Here is a 22,139-nt window from a genome sequence, read left to right as displayed (position 1 = left end):
CTTGTATATACCCAGACTGTCTGCATGGGACTCATTACTCATGATAGGTGACCAGCAAATTTTGTTCAGTGGCAAAATATTTGCATAATCAGCAAGAACAAACTTTATTACAGAGTCATCTTTAACAAAATTGATTTCTCTGCAGCAAACATTTATATTCATTGAATAAGTATGTCTCTTTTCATTATTGAGGCTCAATCATTTCATTGACTAGGTCATTTGGAGATGAGGAATGTCTCAAATGTGCACAAAACGACTTGTTATTAAGAAGAGATATTTCAGGGCAGCCCGGGTGGCTCAGCGGTTTAGCGCCACCTTCAGCCCAAGGCATGATCCTGGAGACCTGGGATTGAGTCCCATGTCAGGCTCCCTGCATGGAGCCTGCTTCTCCCTCTGCCTGTGTCTCTGCCTCTCTCTCTCTCTGTGTATCTCTCATGAATAAATAAAATAAAATCTTAAAAAAAGAAGAGCTATTTCAGATAGGTTTTTAGAGGGCATTCTGAAAAAAAAGTCATTTTATAATTTATCGCTTATGATCCAGTTTATTAAACAGAAACCAATGACTAGGTATTCAACAGAAGGAATTTAAGGAATTGAATATACAGGTGTTGGAGGGTTAAAAGAGCCAAAAGAATAATTGCAAAAAGCCCCTACCACCTCTAAGTCTGAGATTATAAAAAAGAAGAAATTGGAGTAACCTGAACCTAAGATCTAGGAGGAGATGCTGGCTGAATTGGTATTCAGACTTAGGTTATCACCCAACTGTTTCTGGTAACCTAAGATCTCAGAGAACTGATTCCACATAGCTAGAGCTCAGATCTCTGAGGGGGTAGGAGTATCTGGCTGCTTCTCCTACCTTTGAGTAGATACAATGAAGCTGGTCCTATGTATGCCAAAAAGAAATTAAACTGAAAGGAACTGCTGATGCTGGGGTGTGAAACAAAAAAGACAGTCTTTACCCCTACTTTCCAATCTCTCTCAAGTGTCCTTTGTTAGTTGAATCTAACAGGAAGCCAACTGGCAAAGGAGTCTGGAAAATAGACTTTTCAGAATTTTAGCCCAAGCATTATAAAATACAAAAGGATATATTTGTAGCTAAGAGACTAAAGAGGTAAATAACTGATATGCATAACTAAAAAAAATAACAGTAACCACAAGTTCTTTTGGGTTTCAGATAACATTTCTGAAGTTTATCCAAATCATCAGTATACCATGATTAATTTGCATTCTTTTTATGAATTGAAGCTTTTGATAATGACAAGAAACGCGTTGTTAGATAATTCTTACACTGACCCCCATTAAACCACATCCATTTTTAGCGGTCACTTTGTCTTTCTCTTCTTAAGTATGCTCCAGTATTACTCTGCACCTGAAGGAGCAGATTGGTTTTTCTTTGCAAAGCATGTGTTTCATAAAGCCCAGGAAAAAGTAGAACAGCTGCAGATGGGTGTCTTGAAACTCCCAGAGAGAATGTTTAACAAGCAAGCCTCTGTGTGAGCAGAAAAGTTCTCAGATTACTAGGACTCTCATTTATTTATTGAATCAGAATGATGTTGAGGCATTTAAATGCTTCCTTTGAGAACTATGTAATAGGACTTTATGCCGTTTACCTGATGTTGACCCCATGGAATAATCCAGTGTTTTGTTGGCAGCTAGATTGGGTGAAGTAGATTTTTTTCTGGTATATAAATGTGAGCAGTGATATTTTCAGTGATTTTCTTTTTTTAAGATTTTATTTATTTACTTGAGAGAGAGAGACAGAGAGAGAGTGAGCACACAAGCAGAGGTGAGAAGGAGAGGGAGAGGGAGAAGCAGACTCCCTGCAGGGAGTCTGATTCAGGGTTCCATACCAGAACCCTGAGATCATGACCTGAGTCAAAGGTAGATGCTTAACCAACAGCCATCCGGGCACTCCCATCAATGATTTTCTTATTTCAGGGACTGAGCATTTGGATTAAAATGAAAAAACTTGAAAGGGTTTAGTATTCTCTGGAATTCATTTTGTTTTTCTAAATTAGCAAAAGAAAGATGGAGACCAAATAAAGGAACTTTAGAAAAAGGTGCTTACCTGAGGTAGCTTGAAGTGATTGGCTATTGTCAGCTGACATTTTGGCAACCATGCATATATTTTGGGAAATTCATTGAAACTTAGCCTTCCTGTTATTTTAGAAGAAAGCCAAGTTTATTTATCACTTTTTCTTGATGAAAAATAGGATAATATAGGACCTGGGTAATTGTACTCTTAATTAGATATACAAGTGTTTTGTATATCTAATTGTGTTTTGAATGGTCATATCCAAAGCACATTGAATAATGGATCATACTGGTGTTTGTGTGATGGAAGCATATTTAGACATCTCACAGTATTGTACCTTCTTTTCTAGTCTATTAATATAAAAGTACTCAGAGGGAAGCATAAAAGATAATGATGATCAGTTCTCAGGTGTGAAAAACAAACCAGTATCTAAAATAATCTTGAGAGACACCTAACTCTGGGAAATGAACAAGGGGTAGCGGAAAGGGAAGTGGGCGAGGGGTTGGGGGTGACTGGGTGACGGGCACTGAGGGGGGCACTTGGCGGGATGAGCACTGGGTGTTATGCTATATGTTGGCAAATTGAACTCCAATAAAAAAATTTTTTAAATCTTGATAGTTTGAAATAAAGAGAATAAATCAAGATAAGTTTAGCAAAATAGGGGTACCTGGGGATCTCAGTCAGTTAAATGTCCAACTCTTGATTTCAGCTCAGGTCTTAATCTCAGGGTTGTGAGTTCAAACCCCATGTTGGGCTCCATGCTGGATGTGGAGCCTACTTAGACTTTTTTTTTAATTTAAGATATTTTCAGCAGGATAAATACAAAGGAAAAATATGTGTGGGAGATAAGATTTAACAGTGGAACTTTGGCAAACAAACTGACTACAAGAACAAAATGATTTAGTGATGGAATGTGTCTGCCAATAAAGTCAGTTCTACTTAGGCTACATTGTACTGGTGTCTAAATCAAGAGAGAGGAGTCTCACAACTCTTCATATGTGAGGTAGCAGGTAAGAGATAATCTCTCTTTCTGATGATCATCCATACTCTAATCCATTTATAACCAGTTTTCACTGTACCTCCCAAAAGTATCATTCTGAGGTATCTTGAGAGCCATAGCTAAGTATCTTTTGGTCAGAACTGGTTACTGAGGAGCACATTTGTTGGTCTTGTTTTACTTTCATCAAACATATTTTTCATGCATTTTAGGGGAAACTATAGAACATTTTAAAGGCTGTTAGAGAGGCACCTGGGTGGCTCAGTCAGTCAATTGTCCAACTCCTGGTTTCAGCTCAGGTCACAATCTAATGAGTTGTGGATTCTAGCCCTGCCTTGGGCTCCCTGCTCAGTCTACTTGAAAAATTCTCTTCATCTGCCCCTCCCTCTGCTTGCTCACCTCTCTATTCCTAAAAATAAATAAATATTTTAAAAAGAAATAAGAGGCTGCCAGTGAGTTCCATACCCCTTCCTGCACTAGGACATCTGTAAAAGTTTTGTAAAATGTCTGATGCCCCCTATTTGAGAAGGTATGGGCTGTAGTCACATCTGTGTTTCTTTTCCTTCTATCAGCAATGGCAACAGCAATAACTATCCTCTACTGAGTGCTAACTGTATACCAAATACATAAAATAAACCATTGTCAAGATGGATAAAATAAGGCTTAGAGACATGAGTAGTATACCCAGGTTTACCTAGTTAGTTAGTGGTGGAGCCATAGCTGGAATTCAGCTTTGCCTGCACTTTGGAAAAAGCTGTGTGCTGGATATGGGAGGATTAGATCCTAGGACTGTCTGCCTTACTTTGCTTTTTGGGAGAACTCCACTTCATCATCTGTAAATTGGGTTGCTTGAATGGAATGGTCAAGAGGGTCTCTTGTAGACCAATTCTCTAAATCTGCAGTTGTGAGAATTTAGTTGTCTTTTCTCTTTAACTCAATGGGAGTGAAGAATCAACTAGAACCTGTTTCTGAAAATAATTACTTCTAGAAGAAAATTTTAGTGCTAATCGCCCCAGTTTTTATGGCAAGAAGTAATAAGAACAGATGGAATCAATTCCCAGATATGATTTTAAGAAAAAATGTAAAACATAACATGGATAAATTAAAGTTATTTCTCCTTTGGTTGGATCTCAAAATGATTCTATGAGATTTGGTCTTTTAATCTTAGAGATGTGTCAAATGGGATTGTGTTTAGTTTTTCAGAATTTTGGCTACAGCTCAAAAACTGATGAAAATAGGTTATAAGTGCCTTCACATTCTATAGAGAGCTGCTAACTGAAATTATGTAAGAAAACTAATATTTGGTGTGAAAAGTCAGTGACTAGGAGGGGGTCCAAGGGGAGCTGTTGTGGGGCTGCTGGTGTTTTAGGTGCTGGTTATATGCATAAGTTAACTTAAAAACTCAATGAACTGCACATTTGTGAATTGAGCACTTTTCTGTATGTTGTATGTCTATCAAATCTTTAGAAAAAAATTGCATCTGTAAGGTTCAGCTACTAACAACTTTAATTGGTCAGCTACAGGATATATAAGACATTAAATATTTGAAAATGTTACTAAATAAGATCATTGAGGTAGAGACTGGTAAATCAAATAGGAAGTGCCTAAAACCTTTGATGACCCTCTCTTCTAATATATTAGAGTGTTTCATCCTGTGTAACCTGTAAAGATTTTTTATAATACTAATCAAGAGACTAAAAATTGAACCAAGATAATTTCAGTCTAGAGTTTTTGCCAGGGAAACCCAATTGAAAAGTGAAATGGCAAAACTAATTTGCACTAGAATATTCTAGACTCTATATATCCATTCCCTAGAGAATCTTCTTTCTAAAATAAGACCATTGGGAAAAATAATACAGAAAAACAGAAAGAAATTCTTTTTTAAAAAAGATTTTATTTATTTATTCATGAGAGACACACAGAGAGAGAGAGAGAGAGGCAGAGACACAGACAGAGGAGAAGCAGGCTCCATGCAGGGAGCCCGACATTGGACTCGATCCCGGGTCTCCAAGATCACGCCCTGGGCTGAAGGCAGATGCCAAACTGCTGAGCCACCCAGTGATCCCCAGAAAGAAATTCTTAAATGATGGAATATGAGGCACTAGGAAGGAAGATACTTAGGGTTCAATTCTTTTCAGATAAAGACTTATTCTACTTTGCTGTAGATTAAGCTTTTCTTTGCTTAGTAGAGTTTTAATGTAGACCAGAAGCTCTAATTCCTGCAAATACTTACATATAAACTGATATATTAGAGTGTGAATAGTTGAGCAAATAAAAATAGAGAATTATGACTATTGTCAAAACTGTATTAAATAGAAGGTATAGGAGCTTTTTCATTCATAAAATTTCTTATTGAGGATTTACAATGTCCCAGCTATGACAGTGCCATGAACAAAAGGAGGGACACAGTTCCTTCGCTAATGAAATCTTAGACTTGGCAAGGAAGATGGCCATTTAAAAATTCCCCCCCCAAAAAAATTTCCCCCCAATAATTATTTTGTTATAAGTCTAATACTGTCAATCAAAGTGCAAGTACTTGATTTCTTTGCATAAATAGAAATGAAAAAGCTTTGGATATCATAACCTTAGAGTTATATTTTTAAAATAAACTATGAAGAAAAATACCACAGAGTTAAGCTTTACTATTAAACTCAATGTTCTTTATTCCTTTTTTTGTTTGTGAAGGAGATATGTTAATAATAATAGCATAGCATATTTATCACTGTATATCTGATGCTAAGAAGACAATTTCTCTATTAAGATTTTACTTATGGGACGCCTGGGTGGCTCAGCGGTTAAGCGTCTGCCTTCTGCCCTGGGCGTAATCTCAGTCCTGGGATCGGGTCCCACATTGGGCTCCCTGTATGGAGCCTGCTTCTCCCTCTGCCTGTGTCTCTGCCTCTCTCTCTGTGTGTGTTTCTCATGAATAAATAAATAAAATCATTTTTTTTAAAAAAAAGATTTTACTTATTTTTTTTGAGAGACAGAGCATGAGAAAAGGGAGGGACAGAGAGAGCCAGAGAAGCAGACTCCTCACTGAGCAGGGACCTCGATCCCAGCACTCCCGGATCATGACCTGAGCTGTAGCCACTTAACTGACTGAGCAACCCAGATGCCCCTGAAAATTTCTTTTTATTTTTTTGAAAATTTCTTTTTTTTTTTTGAAAATTTCTCTTTTTAAAAATGCATTTTTCTTTATATTATTGAGAAAGGTTTGTTGCCATAGTTACAAGATATTTATTTGGATCATTTGTCTAATTTACAGAGAGGTTGCAATTTGGCAAGAATCAATAGTTTCGCCAATTCATTGACTTAGTTTTCAAATGGTTCATTGTTAGTTTTGAATAATGAACTCTTATTCTGGCTTCATGTTTATTTTTTAATGTGTGGCTGAAAATGCTTTAACACAAATGGAGTTTTACATTATTCTGTTTTCAACATTAAAAAAACCCTAAATACTAAAATAAATAGTTTTTAATCGCCAATTTTCCAGATATTTGAGAGATCACTTCATATTTGAGGATATTTATCTAAAACAATTACGTATTTCTTAGAAGTAGAGTTGTGGGATTAAGGGGTGCCTGGCTGTCTCAGTCAGTAAAGCATGTGACTCTTGATCTCTGGACCATGAGTTCTAGTTCCATGTTGAGGGTATAGATTACTTTTAAAAAAATAGAGTTATAGGTTTAAGAATGATGGAGATGGGCTACATAATCAAATTGCAAATCCAAAATTATGTGGTCTCTTGATGACTTATTCTGGGTTTGGTCAATGACAGTATAAGTTTGTTGATCAAAATTCAAGTTCATTGGGTATCTGTTTTTGCTTTACTTTTTTGCCTGTCATCATTCTTGCTATTGAAACAATCTGTAAATTTCAAGCAGTAAGTCATTATCTGATGATTGCAAACAAATTTATAAGGAAATATTTAATCATCCATTCATCCCTGTTTTTCTCTTACTGTCTCAAGCCCTTTTATGAGGAGCATTTGATACCTCTGAACTTGAAAATATGATGCATTATGTTTAAACTTGTGTCAAGAAAAATAAATTTTGTCATGTTATTTTTTTAAAGATTTTATTTATCCACGACACACACACACACACACACACAGAGAGAGAGAGAGAGAGAGAGAGAGAGAGAGAGAGAGAGAGAGAGGCAGAGACACAGGCAGAGGGAGAAGAAGGCTCCATGCAGGGAGCCTGATGTGGGACTCAATCCCGGGTCTCCAGGATCACGCCCTGGGCCAAAGGCGGCGCTAAACCGCTGAGCCACCTGGAGTGCCCAAATTTTGCCATGTTAAATGATACATAGCGTTCTGTTATTCTTATTTAGTAATCCTTTCTTTTTTTCTTCTTCATTGATCATCCAGACCAAATTCTTTTTGGAAAAATGATACTCATTTTTGTTACTTGAGGTCTTGAAACTTAGTTGAAAAGGAAAGTAAGCAAACAAAAATATCTCCTATCTTCAGCTGGATTCTAGATTCTGTTCCTGATGTTGCCCTCTTTAATTGGATGTGTGCTTCTCCAAGTCCAACCAGTCTGTGATGCAGGTGAAGAGCAATCAGTGATTGTTGATCTCTCAGCGACAGTGCAACACCTTTAATCACAAGTCATCCCCTTTGCCTCACTGCTTCATTTTCTTATTCAAGTGTTTCCTGGGACTCTCCAAGATTACTGTAAAAGCTCAAGAACTACAGATGTAGGATTATATCTTTGACTTCTCCCATCTTTCCTCAGCTACTTTCTTTCCTATATTTATAGGTTATCTGTGAAGTCACTTGAAGGTAGAACCTCATCACTGCCATTGTTTTCAGTGCATCCCTCAAAAACCCTAATATAAGGACCAAGAGCAAGAGGGTTGTCACCCAGAATTCACAATGAGGACTCCTTAAGGTGCCAGAGAGACTTCATGTTCCTGAGAGTTCTGTGAGAACTGAGATGAGAATGATTATTATAAGACACCAAAGCAGTGCTTCTTATGACATCACTGTCACATGAGAGCCTCATAAAAATAAGTCACTTCCTGCATCTTCATCCCACTTCTGTAAGACCTGGCATGTCATTAAGCACTTTGGCTTAGAAATAAATATATTTTTTAAAGATTTTATTTATTTATTCATGAGAGACACACAGAGTGATGCAGAAACATAGGCAGAAGGAGAAGCAGGCTCTCTGTGGGGAGCCTGATATGGGACTGGATCCCAGGACCATGGGATCATGGCCTGAGCCAAAGGCAAGATGCTTAGCCACTGAATCACCCAGACATTCTGGAAATAAATATTTTAGACAAAATATCATCTGCCTTTCACCATCTCAATTCCTATACAGCCATTAGGATGAGCATCCTGCCCCACAGCAAATTTCATGTGTGCCATACAAATAAAATTAATTTTTGGTAGTCCCAGCTACTGCTAATGAGACATGTTAATAAGGGGTTTCCCTTTTGTACCTTTCTCACATGCTCAGTTCATGTTTAAAACAACTTCATACTTTGCTTTTTATCCTCAAAGCCAACTTTATCAGTTTAGAATTCAAATTTATCAGTATATGACCTTCATTTAAAACTTGATAGATACAACATAGCCATAATAATCATGAAACAACTGGAAATCTGTTAAGTTCAGAGACCAATAAGGCTTACCAGTTTTCAGGGGGCTTACTGAATGCATACCTGCTTCAGCATCATGGAGGTAGGTGGGTTGTTGTTGTTGTTTTTTTTTTCCCAAAGAAGTCTATTCTCATGAAAGCTCACAGAGGTTAAATCTCTATATAAAAACATTTTCTCCAATCTTTTTTAAAAGATTTTATTTATTTATTCATGAGAGACATGGAGCGAGAAGCAGAGACATAGGTAGAGGGAGAAGCAGACTCCCTGTGGGGAGCTGGATGTGGGACTTGATCCCAGGATCCCAGATCACCCACTGGGCCGAAGGAGACACTCAACCACTGAGCCACCCAGGCATACCCATTTTCTCCAATCTTATCCAAACGTAACTCCCTCCAAGTTTATACTCTCATTTCAATCACCCTAGCAATCCACATTTTTGTCATGGTTGTATTCCCACTGCCTATCAAGGCAAAAGGAGTGAAACTATAAATATGACCCTCCTCCATGAAACAGAGGAGGTACAGATAGCCTAGGATGGGGGCACCAGGGTGGCACAGTTAGTTACACATCTGACTCAGTCTTCATTCAGGTCATGATCTCATGGTTGTGAGCTCAATTCCCACATTCGGCTCTGTGCTCAGCATGGAGTCTACTTAAGATTCTTGCTCTTTTCTGCTGGCTCTCCCCCTACATGTGTGCTCTCTCTCTCTCTCTCAAAAAAAAAAATAAGCCTTTTTTTAAAAGGCATAGTACCAATAGATGAGATGAGTTTTCACATTTTGATGAAATTTGATGAAGATTAAGAATTCCAGCTAAGTTTTACAGCCTTAATCACAAAAGAAGACAGCAGAGCATTCTGAGATAAAAAGGGATGTAGCCTGTTGTTATGACTGCAGGATGTTTCTGATTTATAGTACTATACTCTGGGAACCAAAAGGTTGAAAGAAAGAAACCAAATTGGGTTTGAGAAAAACTACTGATCACACCTAAATGTCCGGAGAAGCCTGTATTATTCTCTATAATAAGTAATACACTCTATAAACCTCCCCATCAATTAGGATACTTAGGTAGAAATGTAGGAACATACAGTAGGAACAATGTTATATCAACTATTTTCAAGACACAAAGATTTATATTTTTAAAAGTAAAACCATTTTTAATATTTATTTATTTGAGAGAGAGAAAAAGAGTGAGCAAGAGCAGGGTGAGGGGTAGAGGCAGAAGCAGACTCCCTGTTGAGCAGGGACTCCAGGATCATGACCCAAGCAGAAGGCAGACGCTTAACCAACTGAGCCACCCAGTTGCCCCAAGACATGAAGATTTAGAGCAGTGTTTCTCAAAGTAGAGTCATAGACCCAGCAATATCACTATCACCTGGGAATTTGTTAAATTTACACATTATGATGCTCTTTCCCAGACCTAGGGAATCAGAAATTCCAGGAGTGGAGCCCAGCAACCCATATTTAATCTGTGATAATCATCCTCCTTGTAATTCTGGTACATGCTTAAGTATGAGAACCACTGGTTTATTTTTTTTAAGATTTTATTTTTTATTCATGAGAGGCACAGAGAGAGACAGAGGCACAGGCAGAGGGAGAAGCAGGCTCCCCACAAGGAGCCCGAAGTGGGACTCGATCCTGGATCCCAGCTTCATGCCCTGAGCCGAAGGCAGACGCCCAAACGCTGAGCCACTCAGGCATCCGAGAACCATTGGTTTAGAGACAATTTAGAAACAAATTTACTTACACAAACTTTGGCTAAATATCTAGGTTCAAGAATCCTCAGGGATAAGAGGCATATAGCAAAACCCATGGCATTCAGGGTCATAAAACACAGTTAAGGAACAAAACATAACTTAAAGATACTTAATCCAAAGCATGGGGCTCCAGGGTGCCTCAGTCGGCAAAGTGTCCGACTCTTGAATTCGGCTCAGGTCATGGTCTTAGGGTTGTGAGATCAAACTCGTGGTTGTGAGGTGGAGCCCAGCGTTGGGCTCTGTGCTGAGCATGGAGCTTGCTTAAGATTCTCTTTCTCCCTCTCCCTCAAGTTCTCCCCTCAAACTAAAAAAATTAAATGAAAATTTAAAGATCCAAAGTGTCAATAAAAATGGCATACAGCAGTTTGGTTTAGAGTAACTGCCAATTTAATGGAATTGAATATTCCTAATGTAGTTCCAGAAAAAGGAAAGATGACTTACTCCTGGTAAGATTAATGAAGATTGCTAGGAGAAAGTGATGGTTAGGACTGTTAGGAGGGTTTTGAATGGAAGCTGGAAAATGAAAGGGAGGGATGCCTGGGTGACTCAGTGGTTGAGCGTCTGCCTTTGGCTCAGGGCGTGATCCTAGGATCCGGGATCGAGTTCCACATCAGGCTCTCTGTGTGGAGCCTGCTTCTCCCTCTGCCTATGTCTCTGCCTCTGTGTATGTATCTCATGAATAAATAAATAAAATCTTTTTTTAAAAAAAGAAAGTAATAGGGAGCAATGATGACTTGGACAAAATGTAAACACTTTTCCAATGACTAAAGAGATTGATTAGTTTGAATAAAAAGTTCAATTCAGTAAGGATATATGGAAGGAGGTTTGGGCTTGAAATTTATTGGTATTTTTCTACCTTTGTAATACTTTGAATAATTTTTTGTTAAGATTTTATTAATTTATTTGAGAGAGACAGAGCACAAAGCAGGGGGAGGGACAGAGGAGAAGGAGAGGGCCAAGTAGTCTCCCCACTGAGTGGGGAGCCCAGTGTGGGGCTTGACTCCAGGACCCTGACATCATGACCTGAGTTAAAGCAAGACACTTAACTGATTGAGCCACCCAGGCACCCCTGAATAATTTTCTTTAAATCCTTTATCCAATATTTGTTTAAGTAGGAGGGTGGTCTCAATAACCTGTCCTCCCTTTATTAATTTATAAATTAATTTATTAATTTAATAACTTAGTATTCACACATCTTTTTTTTAGATGTCAGCCATATCCAAGTCACTGTGCTAGATTTTAGAGATACAGAGTTGAACTAGATGTGGTCCCTGCTCACAATCTTAATGTTTACTAGAAAAGACAGTAGAGTATGAGCTGTAAACTGGTGAGTATGTAATGATTACTGATTTCATATCATTTGATATCTTTTGATTGGGAATTCCTCATATTAGTTGTCCACTGCAAAATAAAACATTTGAGGCAACTATTTAGATTATAAAGCCATGAGAATATGTAGGGAAAGGAATTGATATGATCTTTAAAATCATACCATCTCTACCACCAATCCAGCGATTATACTCCTTGGTATTTATCTAGAAAAGTTGGAAAACTTATGTACACACACACACACACACACACACAAAAGTACCTTACACACAGATGTTTATAGCATCTTTATTCATAATTGCCAAAACTTGGAAGCAATCAAGATATTCTTAATTAGGTGAATGGATAAACTGTAGTACATCCAAGACAATGGGATATTATTCAGCACTAAAGAAAAACAAACTATCAAGCCCTGAAAAGACATAGAGGAACCTTAATTGCACATTACTAAGTGAAAGAAGCCAATCTAAAAAGGCTGCCTACTGTATGATTCCAACTACATGGCAGTATGTAAAAAGCAAAACTATGGAAACAGTAAAGAGAACAGAGGCCTGTTAGGGGTTTGGGGTAGGGGGATGAATAGGCAAAGCACAGAGGACTTTTAGGGTTGTGAAACTAACCCTATAATGCTATAGGGTTATATTATATAGCTATAATGCTATAATGATGGCTACACATTATCCATGCACACATAGTATACATGTGTCCAAACCCTGAGAACGTACATCACTAAGTGTGAACCTTAATGTAAACTGTGGTTTTTGGTTGATTGTGATGGTCAATGTAGGTTCATTGATGGTAACAAATATACCACGGTCGTGGGGGGTGTTAATAACTTGGGAGGCTATCCATGTGTATGGCAAGGGGTATATGGGAACTCTCTTACCTTCCTCTCAATTCTTCTGTGACCTAAAATGCTCTACAAAAAATAAAATACTGAGACGCCTGGGTGGCTCAGTGAATTAAGCATCAGAATCTTGATTTTCGCTCAGGTCATGATCTCCAGGTCATGGGATCAAGGTCCGTGTTGGGTTCTGCACTCAGTGGCAGTCTGCTTGAGATTCTTTCTCTCCCTCTGCTGCTCCCCACTTCTCTCTCTCTCTCATAGTAATAATAATAATAATAATAATAATAATAATGTGCTTAAATATGAATAATAAATCTTACTGCTGTAACATCTTACATGGTCTGGCCCTGCTACATCTTTGGTCTTTTCTTATATTGCTCACCCCTAGCTTTCTTCTGTCTGGCTTCTAGACTTCTTCATCCCTCCAGAAGATTTTGGCTTCATTTGCAGGAGGGTCTTGGTGCTTGCTGCCTCTTCAGCCTAGAGTGCTCTTCCCATTTCTCCCCATTTTGCTTAGTAACTCCTACTTGCTCATTAGCTCCTAGAACTAGGAGCCTCCTGGTTATCCTAATCAGTTGAGGTTCCTTTATTGTAGCCTTTGGAAGAATCTTTTTTTAAAAAGATTTTATTTATTTATTCATGATAGACACAGATAGAGAGAGGCAGAGACACAGACAGAGGGAGAAGCAGGTGCCTCGCAGGGAGCCCGATGTGGGACTCAGTCCTGACCCCAGGATCACGCCCGGAGCCAACGGCAGGCGCTCAACTGCTGAGCCATCCAGGTGTCCCACCTTTGGAAGAATCTTTCCTCTCCTTTAGCTCACTAATCTCTGTCATAGTACATTAACCACTAATTACTCGATTAATGTCAACTTCCTGCATTAGACTGTAAACTTCTTGAAAATAGAGATTGTGTTCATTAACCCTTAACACTTTACACAATGCCTGGTACATAGGAGGATATTAATGAGTGAAATTTTAGTGGAAAAAAGTATCATTTGTTCACTTAACATTTTCAGTGAGGTTTGATTAATAAATGTATTATTGAAAACCAGTGATTCTCAGCTGTTGTTGTGCCTTGGAATAACTTAGAGAACTTTAATGACCTTTGCTATCTGGATCCCACCCTTAGAAATTCTGATTTGAAAAGTGTAAGGCAATTCTAAGATGCAACCAAGATTGAGAACCACTGATCAGCTCACAATATGAAATAGCCTGAGATGTCTCAGGATTTAGGAAATATGAGTAGAAGAGTCTTTGAATATATTTAAAGGAAGAGAAAAATAATTTATTAATGAAAATAATGATTAATATTTGCAGTATTTCATTGTGGAGTCACAGCCAAAAGGAAAAGCATTTTACTGAATTAATTTGATAATTAAGAATGAAACATGAGCACATTTTCATATTTTTCATAATTTTATATGTCTTAGATTAATCAAAATGTAACTTGACCCAGAAAAAACTTTAGCAGAATCATAATTCATATTGTAGTAAAAAGTATCCTAGGTTATTCAGTTTATGTGAAAACCCTGAAAGCTCTCCAGAAATATAATTACCTGAATTTCTATACAAGTAAAAAAAATTCTTAGATGTAGTTAAAGTTTTCTGATAAATTTTACTGCAAAAGAAGTTATTTTTATGTTTATATTAGATTTATATTGTTTTTTCCATAGGTCCTCATTGTAAACACAAATATTTAATCACTAAATTATTGCTTACAAATCTATTTCAGCTTACCTGAATGAATAGAAATATTTGTAGTTTTCTCTTTTATTTATTCTTTTAAGATCTTTTTTTAAGATTTAATTTATTTATTCATGACAGACACAGAGATTTATTTATTTATTTATTCAGAGAGAGAGAGACACAGGCAGAGGGAGAAGCAGGCTCCATGCAGGAAGCCCGATGTGAGACTCGATCCCTGGTCCCCAGGATCAGGCCCTGGGCTGAAGGTGGTCCTAAACCACTGAGCCTCCAGGGCTGCCCATAGTTTTCTCTTTTAAAAAAAAGGTAATGCTTTAAAACAATATGGTATTGGTTCAGTGATAAATGAGCCACAAATAGTTCTACATGTGATTGGAAACTTGATATATGACAGAGAGACATTGTAAGTCAGTGGGACCAGGATGGCCTGTTCATTAAATGGTGAGGAAACTCCATTATCTATATGAGAAAAAAAAAACATAAAAAAGTAGACACTTCATTCATATACAAAAATCAATTCCAGATTGATTAAGATCTTAAATGTGAAAGAAAATAAATTTTTTAAGAAATAGAAATCTTTATGACTTTTGAGTAAGGAAGATTTCTTAGGATTTAAAAGACAAGAAACCACAGAGGAAAATATTGATAAAGTCTGCATAAAATTTGAGAACTATGCTTTATCAAAAGATAATCAAAAGACAAGCTGTAGTGGGAAATGATATTTCTTAAACTGATTACTAAAACAAAACCCTGTAGGATTCAGGAGTATACAAACAGCATTAGAAATCAGTGAGAAAATGACCCCCCCCAAAGAAAAGAAAGATGTGCAAATGACATAATCTATATTTTCATGAAAGAGGTAATAGAAATACCCAGTGTATGAACATGTTAAGGTAAAACTACACCCTAATTTGAAGGACTAAAATTTTAAAAATAACAATATTAACAAAGATATGAGACAAAAGGAAATTGTTTAGGTTTGATTACTTTGGAAAACATTTTGTTATTAATATAAATTTGAAAATATGTATACCCAATGACTCTGTGACTTCATTCCTAGATAAATTCCCTATAAACTCTTTTATATATTCAAAATACATGCAAAAAGTAATCTTAAGATTGCCCTTTATGATAAAAATTATGCAAACAATGCAAATATCTATCAAAAACAAAATAATTTGTGATCTGCTTATATGATGGATATTGATCAATAGTGAAAAAAGAAAATGGAATAAAAGTACAGCTATCTAGATGAATTTTAGTAACATAGCAGAATGAAAAAGTTCACAGTAGAATAAATTAGTATGATTATAGTAATTTAAATTTTAAAACCGGAAACAAAATATTGCTTAAATGGTTTTTGGTTTAATGTTTATATTTAGTTTATAACTATGTTATAAAAACTGCAAATACAAGCAAGAACATGTGTAATATAAAATTCAGGATATTGACTATCTCTGATGGAGATGGAGGTTGGGATTGGTGAGAAACTAAAGAATTCAAAGTAATATCTCTTTATTAAAGTGATGTGGGTATAGAGGCATTCATTTAAATAATTTTTTTGTTTATTATCCCCTAAATAGGACATTTGTTATCATAGTATTTTGTATGCATGATCTATTTCACATTACAAATATGCTATTAAAATTAGAGAGAGAAGGAATGGAAGTGGGATGAGACTGGAGGCAATCAGTTGGGCTGCAGGCAGCTGCAAGGGGAGAAGTGATGACAGACTGTGTCACTTAGTGGGGAACTGAGAAGATCATGGGGAGGAGGAAGAAGGATCTCAAGTAGCTGCTTGGAGATTTATATTTAAAAATGTTATCTCAAAGAAAATGTACAAGTAGTACTTGTGGTCTTACATCACTGTTTTTTATTTATTTTTAAATGTTTTTAGAAATAGTTGTATTGAGGGGTCAATACAACTGGGTGGCTCAGTTGGTTATGCATCTGACTCTTGGTTTCAACCCAGGTCACAATTTCAAGGTTGTGAATTTGAGCTCTTTGTCGGGCTCTATGCTCAGCACAGAGTCTGCTTGAGATTCTCTTCCTCTCCCTCTGCCACTCCCCCTGCTCATACACTCACTCACTCAATCAATCAATTTAAAAAGTAGCTGTATTGAGGTATAATTGATAAAATTTGTATTCATTGAATAGCTCCCATTTTCTCCCCCAACCCTTGGCAACCACCATTCTACTTTATATTTCTGTGATTTTAACTAGCTTAAATCCATCATTTAAGTGAAATCATGCAGTATTTGACCTTTTGTGACTGGCTCATTTCACTTAGCATGGCGTTTTTCAGGTTAGTCTGTGTTGGTGAATATGGCAAGATTTCCTTCTTTTCTAAGACTGAATAATACTAATACTCTACTTTATGCATGTACTACATTTCTTTATACATTCACCCACCAATAGACATTTAGGTTGTTTCCATAGCTTGGCTATTGCAAATAACATGGCAATGAACAAAGGAGTGTAGATGTCTCTTCCAGATCCTGCTTTTAATTATTTAGGTAAATACCTAGAACTATAATTGCTAGATCATATGGGAGTTCTTTAAGTTTTTGGAGAACCTTCATACTATTTTCGATAATCACTACACTATCTATATCAAACTAAAACGCTTTTGCACAGCAGAGGAAATAATCAACAGAGTAAAAAAACCAACTATGGAATGGGGGAAGATACTTGAAAAACTGTAATAAAGGGTTAATATCCAAAGTATGTAAGGGATTCCTACAACTTAGTAGCAAATCATCATCTGTTTACAAAATGAGCAAAAGACTTGGCTATTTCTCTAAAGAAGACCTAGAAGTGGCCAATAGGTTTATGAAATGGTGCTCATTTCAGGGAAATGCAAGTTGAAATGACAGTGAGGTATGACTTCATGCCTGTTAGGATGGCTGGATATACATATGAAGATGATGCGTATTGGTGAGGATATGGAGAAATTGGAATCGTTACTAGGAATTTAATAAACTTTTTTTCAGTGTCAATAAACTCTTTAGTGAATAAACGTTTTCAGTATGGTTAGAGGAAGTTTCTCACTGGACAGAGAGGTACACCTTATGTAAATAAGATGTATAATGTTAGTTACACTTCCCTGGAACTGCGTATCTTGAAAATGTAATGTCTGTAGCTCTTTTTTCTTGGTGAATTATAGACATATATATTTATCCCAGCTATAAAGTCTCTTCTTTCATTTATGATTTTATATATTTGAGTCCTTTCTTTTTTTTCTTAGTCTAGTGAAAGGCTTGTCAATTTTATCTTCTTGAAAAAAGAACAGCTCTTAGTTTTGTTGATCTTTTTTGTTGTGTTTCTGCTGTTTCATTTGTTTCTGCTCTGATCTGTGTAGAGAAAGAGAGGATTTAAGTCATGATAACTCCAGGAAAAGTTGGAGCCTTTTCCTAGAATTCTGTTATCTTATCCGGTATCAGCCATATGCCTTGGCTACAAAAGATTCATTCTTGATTTCTGGAGAACATCTCTGAAGATTTGCCGAGGAGATAGGAGTGTAGCATAATGGTGAGGAGGCAGACAGATCTGGGTTCAATTCCTCCACCTATTAGCTATATAGCCTTAACATAAATTGCACATCTGTAAAACAATAATATTACATGTCAGAAGCTTTTTATCTTTAGTGATTGTCTGCTATTTTTTTTTCCAGGTTAGAGCCCAGTATCACAAGTCCATCTGATTTCCTTAGATAAAAAGGCTATGGATGCAAACTTTTAAATTGATGTATAAAAGACATAGAGAGTGAAACTCAAGTGTTCAAGAAGTTTTACAAAGTGGACACACTTTGGAATAAGATTGTGAATTTTCCCTTTTGATCACCACCACCATCACTTCTGACCAAAAATAATGACTATCCTCACTTCTCCTATCAAGGGATAGTTTTGCCTTACTGGATTTTATATAAAGGGAGTAATAGAATATATATTCTTTTGGGTCTGGCTTTTCCCCACAGCATTATTTTCTGAGACCCATTCATTTTGCTGTTTATGGCAGTATACCATTCATTTGCATTTCTGGGGCAGCCCAGGTGGCTCAGCAGTTTAGCTCCACCTTCAGCCCAGCCGTGATCCTGGAGCCCCGGAACGAGTCCCATGTCAGGCTCCCTGTGTGGAGCCTGCTTCTCCTTCTGCTTGTGTCTCTGCCTGTGTCTTTCTGCCTCTCTCTCTCTCTCTCTGTCTCTCTCTCTGTCTCTGTCTCTCATGAATAAATATATAAAATCTTTAAAAATAATAATAATAATTTGCATTTTGGTTTTCTACTCCATTGTTTGATCCTATCACAATTATTTATGCATTGTGCTGTGGAAGAACATTTAAGTTTCCAGTTTTTGGTTGTTAAAAATGAAGTTGCTGTGAGGTACCAGGTGGCTCAGTTAGTTAAGTGTCTGCCTTCAGCTTAGGTCATGATCCCAGGGTCCTGGGATAGAGTCCCAGGGTGGGCTTCCTGCTCAGAGAAGAGCCTGCTTTTCCCTCTTCCCCTTCTCATTCTCTTTCTTTCTCTCTCATAAATAGTCTTTTTAAAAAATGAAGCTGCTGTTAATGCTCTTGTACTTGGATTTTTTGGTCATATATTTCAGTTGGAGGTGTAGTGATGTATGACTGTGATCCACTTACGTAGACAATGACAATCAGTTTTACAGAGTAGTTGAGTGCATTCACACATACTCTTACCAAGAATTAATAGAAGTCTTACTTATTGTATATCCTCCTATTATTTTATAATTTTTCAAAAACTTGTCATTCTCATATAATGATATTTTACTGTGGTTTTAATTTGCATTTCTCTGATGACTAACGAAGTGAAATCCCTTTCTGTGTGTTTACTGGCTATTTAGATAACCCTTTTTGTGCCTGTTTAAATATTTGCCCATTTTGCTATTGTATGGTATGTCTTTTTCTTGTTGATTTGTAGACCTATAAAATTGGCAATACTTGTAGTGGAATGTTGAGGGGAAATCATAAAATTTAGGAGGACAGGAAAAGACAGGAAGAAGAAAAATAATCACAGAAGGAATTTGCGGGGGGGGGGGGTCTTCCGAAGGTTGGTAATCTGCTAGTATGGAATGGAATTATGTCTGGAATCAAAATACACAATTATTTTCTAGACGCAGCTGCTGCTCTAACATTACATAGAATTATGGTACATTTTCTAAATCTTCTTGGTAAACGGAAGAAACTCATTTCTAGTCAATCTGTCATTTGCTGTTGCCTCTGCTGAGTAGATATTTACTGTCTGTCCCCTTTTAGATAATAGAGAAATGGATGAGGATGCAGAGGAGAGAAGGGTTCTCATTCAACACTCTCTTCTGCACATGATTGCAGATTTGAGAAATTTCAGTAACTACAACATGACTGGTTTTTCAGCCCTTACTCAATTTGCCTTTTAAAGTACAGTTCTTCGGGGCATCTGGGTGGCTCAGTGGTTGAGCGTCTGCCTTTGGTTCAGGTCATGATCCCCAGGTCCTGGAATTGAGTCCTGCATCAGGCTTCCCACAGGGAGTCTGCTTCTCCCTCTGCTTAGGTCCCTGCCTAGGTCTTTGCCTCTTTCTGCATCTCTCATGAATATACAAATAAAATCTTTAAAAAATAAAAATAAAAAATAAAGTACAGTTCTTCTGTATAGTTGAAACATTCCTGTGTGGAACTGATTAGGAGAATATAGGGAAACATTTTCCCCTTTCATAGAAATATGACTTTGTTGATATCATAAAGATGAATATTAATTTTCATTTGTTTATCTTAGAACAACCTCTCTTACAACTGAAGGGTACTCTTTAATTAATAGACAATAATGTCAGTCTTCCCACTTTATAAAAATAAATCTTTTCTTTTCCCTTACTGAATATCCTACTGGTCCTTATGAAACTTGCTTGATTATGTTACATCTTACGGAGACTTCACAGAACTCCAGAAAGCATTTCATAGTCAAAAGATTTGCTTTTCACCATACCTGAAATTTAACGAGGTAACCATCTTTCACCTCTCTCCCATCAACTTGCTATTCACTCATTTCTTTTTTTACAAAGTCCTGCTCATTCTGACCTGAGATATGGGTAACATTGATACCTGGCATGTATAGCAAGCAGCACCCCTTACTTTAAAGAAATAAAGAAAAGGAAAGAAAGGGAAGGAGAAAAAAATGGAAATTGAAATATGTAAGAAAATTACATCCTTTACTTTAAATATGGCCTATATTGAAAATCTTCTTCTGTATGTATGTATGATTTTCCAAGGCTAATAATATTAGGCCAATGTTTTGAGGAAGAACATTCTAGGTTAAATATGAGAAAGGTGATCTTATAATAATGTTAAATCTATTGAAAGTCTTTGATGTATAAAACTATTTTACCAAAGCAGTCTGCAGAGTGTCACTGAGAAGAAGAGGAAGCATATCAGTTATCAAGTTATTATCAGGTCCAAACCCTTCCTTGCTCTGTTCTGTTTCCCAGGGCTGGGACTACAAAACACATTGCTTCTTTGTCAGTTGCTGCTTGTTGGTCTCTGCCCTTAGGGTATGAGAGAGGAAGGAAGAGGAGACAAGGGGAAAAGGCATGAGAAAGCGAGGACAGAGGGAACTGTCAGCATCAGTGCAACAACCCAAGAGCAGCCAGCAGGTCTTTCCTATAGGAACAGCCCTAAGAAGTTTGCAAGTTTTTACAATATTTGCATAGAACCAGCCTCATCATACTACCATTGGAGACGCCAACATCAACTGAGCTGTAGCAATCCTCTGCTCTCTGTGAGGCCCCTCAACTAAGCATCTGTTAAACAATTCTAACCTCTTCTCTTTGCTCCTCCAGCCACTAATAATTTCCTGAAATTTCTGCTGTTGTGATATCTTAGGATTTTCTTTCTGTCCCTTCCAGAAATTAACAATTTTATGACTACTTAGTAGTTTTTTTTTAAAGTATACTAGTGACTGAAACCCAAATTTGGCGGCCCATTGCTCAAAAAGCCAGTACTCTGAGAGACAGGTTTTGATCAGAAAGGAATATTAGCTTCATTCAGGAGGCCAGGCACTTGGGTTGAAGGCAGACTCTCGTCCAAAGGTCAACTGTAAGGTTCTGCCTCCCCCTGGGATTTTTAAAGGGTTTAGGACAGTTAATCAGTAAAAGGAGTGCCATGGCCCATAACATTTCTGGATTACCTGCAGACTTGATGGTACCAGGTACAGAGGTTATCTCAGTGCTCAGGGGTTGTGCGAGGAGGTCTGCTTCCTTAGTGTCTGGGGGTTTGTACAAGACCGTCTGGTTTCTGTTTCACGAGTGCAGGAATGTTCTGTTCTTTTTAGGAAAGAATGCATTATCTATAGATATACAAATAGAAGTTAGTTAATCCCAGGGACTAAAGGCATTTGCTAAAATTCAAAGATTACTAGATTGGCTGGAGGGGCCCCGGGTGGCTTCATATCTTTATTTTTCTTTGTTCATTTAACAGTTGTGCTCTTTCGTGACTGGGCACACATAGACACACATGTACAATATGTCTATATGATATGTATGTATGATATATATATACAGTAGCATGTAATATATGATGTACATAGGGATCCCTGGGTGGCGCAGCGGTGTGGCGCAGCGGTTTGGCGCCTGCCTTTGGCCCAGGGCGCGATCCTCTAGACCTGGGATCGAATCCCACGTCAGGCTCCCGGCGCATGGAGCCTGCTTTTCCCTCTGCCTGTGTCTCTGCCTCTCTCTCTCTCTCTCTGTATGACTATCGTAAATAAATAAAAAATATATATATATGATGTACATATGCCATATAAAATGAAATAGTTATTTTATGAACAATCAAAAATAAGAAAATACCGTGAAACATATGAATATATACAC

Source organism: Nyctereutes procyonoides, unplaced genomic scaffold (genome assembly GCF_905146905.1).
Source record: "Nyctereutes procyonoides isolate TBG_1078 unplaced genomic scaffold, NYPRO_anot_genome, whole genome shotgun sequence".
NCBI classification, from domain to species: Eukaryota; Metazoa; Chordata; class Mammalia; order Carnivora; family Canidae; genus Nyctereutes; species Nyctereutes procyonoides.
This window is presented reverse-complemented; position numbering follows the sequence as displayed.